This window comes from Petaurus breviceps, unplaced genomic scaffold (genome assembly GCF_028583685.1).
Source record: "Petaurus breviceps papuanus isolate PSGF00001 unplaced genomic scaffold, PetGlider_PUasm1.0 220, whole genome shotgun sequence".
Lineage (NCBI taxonomy): Eukaryota > Metazoa > Chordata > Mammalia > Diprotodontia > Petauridae > Petaurus > Petaurus breviceps.
The window spans coordinates 12,346,786-12,353,640 of NW_027185876.1; the positions used below are offsets into that span (position 1 = coordinate 12,346,786).

Consider the following 6,855-nt stretch of genomic DNA (forward strand, 5'->3'; position numbering starts at 1 on the left):
ATGCCCAGGCAGAATTTCAAACAGGAAGAGGTTCACCCTGGTTCTTTTATTATTAGCCCAACTTGACAGCCAGGATGCATTTATACGACATTAGGAATTTTATACTGATTAGTCTGTATATAAGTGACTTGTTTAGTTAACACACATACATGAATGAAAATTCCAAATTAAGCAGTCTGAGCAAGTATTTGGCAAACAAACACAGAAGTTAACAGTGCTGAGGGAAGTAAGAACACCTTTTAGTGTTGTGTTTATAAGTAAAGAGACAGTGAAACTCTTTCTTTCAAATTCTCATCTCCTTCTTCCACATCTTTCAACCTGTGAACTTCCAAAAAAACCCTTTTCTTTTTTGTGTCTCTCCACATCAGCTCCTCAATTTCTCCAAAGCAGTCAGATTCAGTTAGACACATGATTCCTAACTGGTCACCAAAGTCTTCACTTTCCATCACCTTGATCAATTGTCTGAGTTTTATCTTTTAGTTTCTTCCCCTCCATTGCAGGTAGAATGCATTGAAGCCTCATGTGGGCCCACTCAATCTTCATGTCTTACTTCAACTGTTTTATTATTGCTTTCCACTCTTACTGGGTTTGATGGATAGGTTTCATTGCTCTTTCAATGAGGATGACAGTGAATGGTCTCTTTGGTTCAGGATTTACACAATTATCTGCTACAGATGTTGCAGTATCCCTAAGCATCTGCTCCAGCTCTGTGTCCTTTTTCTGATACCTATACTTGTCCTTTTGTTAAAACACACTTACAGATTTCAGTCTGGTAATCTTCCAAAAGCACTAAGATCTTCCTTTTTAGCAACTTGGCCTTTAGGAATAGTTACAAACAGTAGTAGGTCTGAAAAGCTTCATCAAGATCTTTTTTTCCAAGCCACTGCACCAGCCCATGCCTTTGTTCTTATAGCAAGTGATCTCAAAGCGCTTCCCCTCTGACTTCAGGAGCACCACAGTCACATTTGTCAGGGGCATTTGGTTGGTGGTTATGAAAATCAACTTTGTGGCAGCCATATGTGGCAACCCATGCTTGACTTTGGGTTTGCCAACAGCCACTCCCTAGACCTTAGTTATATTTGAGGAGTGGAAGCCATCACCAATCCCACAACCCCCCACCCCCAGGTATTCTTAATGCACAAGAGCTCAGAAAAGAGTGGGGTGGAGGGGAAACAACTTTACTTCATAGGCCAGTGTGCTTAGCCTGAACCAATGAGAAGCCTGAGCCACTTGATGGGGCCTTGGCTTCACCAATGAAAAATGTAATACCACCTTGTTGCAACTTCTTTTACTTTTATTCTTCCTTACCTGATTGCTCTAGGCCAGAGGCTCCCAGACTTGTTTGGCTTACTGCCCCTTTTTCAACAAATCAAAACAAAATAAAACACCAAAACTCAGTGTCCTCTATGGAAATATGCATTCTCTTACTTTTTCTTAAAATTTACATTATTTCAGAAAATATAAAATAGTTTTAAATGACATCTTAAATTTAATCATTTGTTGCAAGTTTGTGGCAAATTTTCTCCCTGCATTGAAATTTTGATGATGTAATATTGTATCATAAAATTGTATAGTATCTTTTTGTAAACAAGGCATTATACACACATATTCTTGCCAATGAATGCCGGACTTCCTGACAATGACACCCTTGCCTGACAACATTTGGTTGTTAAGATCTGTCAGCAGACAACCATGCTTTGTTATGCATTTTGTGCCTTTATTTAAAAAATAATGTAATCACTAAAACTTTAACTCTGTTACACAACAGATGAAACATATAGAAAAAAAAATTTTCATTCTCTTCTTTCCTTCTGTTTCCACCACCTCCTTGTTTTTATTCACCACTCCCTCCCCCCACAACTGCACCAGAAGCGACTGCCAGCTAATGGATCTTTCCAGCACCCCGCTTTGGGCAGTATTGCTCACTTTGGGAACCTATGCAGCTGAAATTGAACCACCATGTGGAGCTGCTTTTTAATGACCTGGTGGAAACCTGTAGTGGTAAAAATGCAGTTTTGAAAAGGTGGGAGTCTATCTTCACTCCTTTTTGCCCCTGAATCAGCTTTAATGTTTGGTGCTGTCAGAATGAACACACAAGGAGGGATAGCTAGGTGGTGTGATGGATAGAACACAGGGCTTGGAGTCATGCTAGACATGAGTTAAGTTCAACCTCGGATACCCATCAGCTGTGGGGTCCTGGGCAAGTCACTTCACCTATCAGCCTCAGCTTCACCATCTGTAAAACGGGGTATTAGCAGCACCTACCTATCAGGACTGTTATGAGGATTGAATGACATAATTGTAAAGCATTTAGCACAGTGCCCAAGCAACAGTAGATGCTATATAAATGTTAGCTGTTATTATTATTACTAAAGCACTTTGCACAGTATCTGGCTCACAGTGGGTGGTGAATGAATGTTAGCTATTATGACCCTTTACACACCAAGACACCAGCTAACGAGCAAAATAGCACAGCCTCATGAACAGCAAGAGCTGGGTTTGAACCCTGCCTCTGGGGCTAACACCCTCGGGCCTCAGTTTCTTCATCTGTAAAATAAGTAGACTGAACAAGAAGATCCTTTCCAGCTCAAAATTGTATGATCTGGATGAGGGTTCGTCTGTTAAGATGTGAGCTCCTTGAGAACAGGATTCACATCACTTTTCTCTTTCTATCAGCCCAGTGCTCAGCAGGGTGCATTGTACATAGTAAGCACTGAATAACTGCTTGCTTGCTTCCTCCATCCATCCCTTCGGAGGTCCTTTCTAGATCCGGATATGCTATCTCTCCCTCCGATTCTTTTGAGTTCCATTTCACTGGCAGGGAGATCAATACAATAACTTTGGGGAACCTGCTCTTCTATGGGGCCATGGGAGCAGGGCTGGCAGCAAGAGCCCCCCACCCCAGGTGCTGGGGTCCTGTCCATCCCACCTGCCCACCCACCAAGCAGTGATGGGCCAGCTGGCACTTTCCCTGTCACTCAGCCTCCTGGAACACGAAGCTCTATCACCTATCAGGCTCTCACTGCCTGCCTGGCCTCAACCCTGCTCCTGCCACTTGCTGAGAACTTGAGTAAAGCCTGCTCCTGGTCCCCACTTCCCCTGGCTCACTCTCAGTCCCTTGGACCCTGGCCTAACCAGCCCGAGGCAGCCAGCCCCTTTCAGAAATGGCTGTCATGGGGAACTCCACCCAATTGTCATTGATTTTTTAAAACAATGATTGTTTGAATTTTTATTAGAATGTGTCAGATTTCAGAAACATCACAAATAAAAATAGGCTAAATAAAACATAAAATGAAAAATTAGAAAACCTGGGTTTGAATCAGTGCTTTTATACTAGTATCCAAGTGTTTTGAAGAAGTAACTAGAGGGCCTAGTTACCTGATTTAGAAAATTAAGTGGGGGCACTCAAGCTCTTAGGTCCCATCTACTTCTAAATATTAGCTCCCATGATTCTCTGGGTATTTTTAGATCTCTTTTACCTTGCAATTCCAATTTTTGATAAAAGAATCTGAAGGCCAAATTAGAAGAGCAAGGGCAAGGACTTGCTTGAACTCTCCCCAATTCTCTTCCAAACAATGCTAAAATGATACTGCAAACATATTCTGAACAGCAGGACAAGCAAGAGGATTATACACAAGCTCCAGACTACTTAGAAGGTCAGCAGGAAATTATGGAGAAAAACTTCCCTGATATACTAGAACTAGAATGGAAAAGATAAATTGAAAGAATCCAGTCATCACATTCTCAAAGAGATACCAAAATGAAAATTCCTAGGAATATATAACCAAATTCTATAGCTTCCAGGTAAAGTAGAAAATACTCCAAGTGGCCAGAAAAAAAACAAATCAAATATCATGGAGCCATAGTCAGGATAACACAAGATTTAATAGCTTCCACATTAAAGGATCAGAGGGCTTGGAACAGAATATTCCAGAGAGCAAAGAAGCTAGGATTACAGTCAAGAGTCACTTACCCTGAAAAACTGAGTATAATCCTTCAGTGTAAAAAAATGAATATTTAATGAAATACAGAACTTTCAAACATTCTTGATGAAAAGATAAGAGCTGAATAAAAAATGTGACTTTCAAATACAAGACTCAAGAGAAGCATAAAAAGGTAAATGGGGAAGAGAAATCAAAAAGGATTCAATAAGATTAAACTGTTTATTTTCCTTCATGGGAAGATGATACTTGTAACTCCTAAGAACTTTACTATTATTATGACAGTTAGAGGGAGTATGCATAGATGGCATGAGTATGAGTTGAATATGATGGGGTGATATCCAAAAAAAAAATTAGAGGTGAGAAAGAAATGTACTGGGAGAAGGGTAAAGGGAGAGGTATAATGGGATAAATTGTCTCACAAAAATTGCTGCACAAGAACTTTTACACTAAAGAAGATGGGTGAATACAAGGGAGGCAATGTTTGCACCTTACTCTCATCAATATTTTCTCAATGAGAGAAAAACATACAACACCCTCAGCTGGGTATAGAAATCTATCATATCCTTTAAGGAAATAGGAGGTAAGTGGTATAAGAGAAAAAGGTGGGGCAGACTAGGAAAAGCAGTGAGGATGGATAAGAAGGAAGGAAAGCGAGAGAAGAATAAAAATGGGAGTGGACATAGAATGGAGGGAAATGGAAGTTAATAATCATAACTGTAATTAATATATTACCGTAAAATGGAAGTGTTTTGAAGAGAATATTACATGATTTAGACATAGTGATACTATAAGCAAATTAGGGGAGGATGTAATAATTTAACTCTCAAATACATTAGTAAAGAGATGAATTTATGACCAAACAAGAGGTAGAGAACATTAGGAGATGTAGAATGTATACTTTCGTTTACATTAAATCAGAAAGGTTTTGTCCAAATAAAATCAATACAACCAAGATTAGAAGGAAAGCAGAAAACTGGGGCAGGGGCTGGGGGAGGGTTACAAGTTTCCCTGATAAAGCCCTCATTTCTCTAATAATTAGAGAATTGAGTCATATTTATAAGAATTCAAGTCATTCCTCAGTTGATAAATGTTTAAAGGATATGAAAATTGTTTTCAAATAAAAAAATCAAAGCTATCTATAGACATATAAAAATGCTAGAAATCACAATTGATCAGAGAAATACAAATTAGAAACAACCCAGCTACCACATCAGACCCATCAGATTGGCTAATTACCCACACACACACACACACACACACACACCAAAAAGAAATAGAAAAACAATGTTGAAGGGGATGTCTGAAAATTGGGACACTAATGCAATGTTTGTTTGTGGAGTCATGCACTGATCCAAGTGTTCTGGAGAACAATTTCAACTATGACCAAATGGCTACAAAACTGTGCACACCCTGGGACTCAGCAACACCAGCAGTAGATCTGTAACCCAAAGAGATTTTTAAAAATGAAAAGGACCTATATGTACAAAAAATTTATATCAGCTCTTTTTGTAGTGGCAAAAAATTGAAATTTGAGGGGATGTCCATTACCTGGGGAATGGCTGAGCATGTTGTGGCACATGATTGTGATAGAATACTATGGTGTTATAAGAAATGACAAGCAGGATGGTTTCAGAAAAAAACATGAAAAAATTTACATGAACTGAAACAAAGTGAAATGAACAGAACCAGGGGAGTATTGTATACAGTAGCAGCAATGTTGTTATGATGATTGTGAATGATTTAGCTATTCTCAGCAATACAATAATCTAAGATAATTCCAAACAATTTATGATGAAAAATGAATACCAAACCATACTTTTATTTTACTCTCTTTTTCTTTCTTCTGTTTTTTTCTGCTTTCTTTCCCAACATGATTAATATAGAGATATGCTTTGCATGACTGCACATGTATAACCTATATCAAATTGCTTACCTTTTTAGTTAAGTGGGAGGAGAGAGATGGAGGGAGAGAATATTAAATATATTTTTTAATATTTTAAATAATTTTAACATGTAATTGCAAGAAATAAAATGATAATAATAATAATAATAGGAAAAAATGAAAGCATCTGAAACCCCTTAAACATATAATTTAGAGAATATTGTTCAATCGTTCAGTCTTGTCTGAAACTTTGTGACCCTCACTGACCATGGCACATAAATATTAGCCATGAGGTTTTCTTGGCAGGGTTACTGGAGTGGTTTATTATTTCCTTTCCAGTGGATTAAGGCAAAAAGAAGTCATGTGACTTCTCCAGGGCCACACAGATAGTAAGTATCTGAGATCACATTTGAACTCAGGACTTCCTGACTCTAGGCCCAGTGGTTTATCCACTGAGCAACCTAAATGACTAAATTTAAAGGATACATGAAATAAAAATATGACTAATGGTTTACATTTATGGAGAATTTTTTTGTTGTTTCCAACCACTTAATATCCAAAATATCGCTTGACTGTCAGGACAAAATTTCAAAGTATGTATGGCAGATATTGTTATTTTCATTTTACAAATAAAAAATCTGAGTTGCCAAAAAGTTATTTGTTCAGTCAAACCCTCAGTACACTTTTCTGTATCAAAGTCCAGATCTCCCATCTTATCAGAACCAAAGAATCTTTGATGTACAAAAGAGCTCAGGGACTCTCACACCCATACCAAAGCATAAATTTCTTCTACTACATACTTGGCAGGTGGCCAGCTAGTCTTTACATGTGGACCTTCAATAGTTGGAAATCATTCACTACCCATACAGTATATTTAAATAGGTATATTTATTAGGAATCTTATCTATAAAAGATCAAGTATTTTTTTTTGTCTCACTCTGGCTACTGCTACACTAAACAAAATAAGTCTAATCTCTCTTTTACATAACATCATATCAAATAGTAGCAGATAACTCCCATGCCCTTCCT

At 38.1% G+C, this 6,855-nt stretch overlaps 1 pseudogene; it reads right to left on the minus strand.

The window, feature by feature from the left end:
• Positions 1 to 251: 251 nt before the first annotated feature.
• Positions 252 to 1,017, minus strand: LOC138166060 (ribosome maturation protein SBDS pseudogene; annotated as a pseudogene).
• Between the last annotated feature and the right edge of the window lie 5,838 nt (positions 1,018 to 6,855).